We start from the raw sequence: 981 nt of genomic DNA on the forward strand, positions 1-981 counted from the left end.
TTTGAAATATAATATTTAAAAAACCATACAGTGATCATTGTTATTTACAAAAAGTGAGAATGGATGATGTGTCATTAACTAGAAAGGATAATTCAAGGATTAAAGAAGTATTTCTGTTCTGTGAGGTTGCTCAGTCATGTCCGACTCGTTGTGACCCCATGGACTGTAGTCTACCAGGCTTCTCCATCCACGGGATTCTCCAGGCAAGAATACTGGAGTGGGTTACCATTTCCTTCTCCAGGGGATCTTCCCGACCCAGGGATCGAACCTGGGTCTCCTGCATTGGAGGCAGACGCTTTAACCTCTGAGCCACCAGGGAAGCCCCAAGAATTTGATATATGGCTAAGTGTGTACTTATGCAATAAAGTTGTTTTTTGTTTAGTCACTAAGTCCTATCTGACTCTTTGTGATCCATGGAGTATGGCCCCCAGGCTCCTCTTTCCATGGGATTTCCCAGATAAGAATGTTGGAGTGGGTTGCCATTTTCTTCTCCAAGGGATCTTCCCAACCCAGGGATTGAACCCATGACTCCTGAATTGGCATGTGGATTCTTTAGCACTGAGCCACCTGGGAAGCCCTTGCAATAAAGTACAAGTTGGTTATTTATCTTATTTGTTTGTTTATTTATTTATTGAATGTATGATGAGTTGGCCATTAGGAGGAAAGAAAATATATGATAGGTACTAAAATATGCTTTGACTTCACTGAATTTTCTTACAGAAAGTTCAGATTAAGTAGAAGATAAAATGTTAGCAGTACGTTAATGCAGTTATACTTCAGAGACTGACCTTTTGATAATGTCTGCTTAAACAATCTAAGGTCATTTTATTCATGAAAGAATTCATATTTTTATATTTTCTGAAGCTTCAGTCTATATATGTCTAAAACTTTATACAGCAGGGAAAGAAGTAAAATCTTCATGGATAATCTTAGTTCAATAACAAATTACCCCTAACATCAAATAACTCTATGTAATAATTA

General features: G+C 37.6%; 1 non-coding gene across 1 annotated transcript; it reads right to left on the bottom strand.

Annotated features, from left to right (window-relative positions):
- Positions 1 to 247: 247 nt before the first annotated feature.
- TRNAW-CCA (transfer RNA tryptophan (anticodon CCA)) lies at positions 248 to 319 on the bottom strand. The gene has a single exon. It is a non-coding gene; the product is annotated as a tRNA-Trp (tRNA).
- Between the last annotated feature and the right edge of the window lie 662 nt (positions 320 to 981).

Source organism: Bubalus kerabau, chromosome 5, assembly GCF_029407905.1.
Source record: "Bubalus kerabau isolate K-KA32 ecotype Philippines breed swamp buffalo chromosome 5, PCC_UOA_SB_1v2, whole genome shotgun sequence".
Lineage (NCBI taxonomy): Eukaryota > Metazoa > Chordata > Mammalia > Artiodactyla > Bovidae > Bubalus > Bubalus kerabau.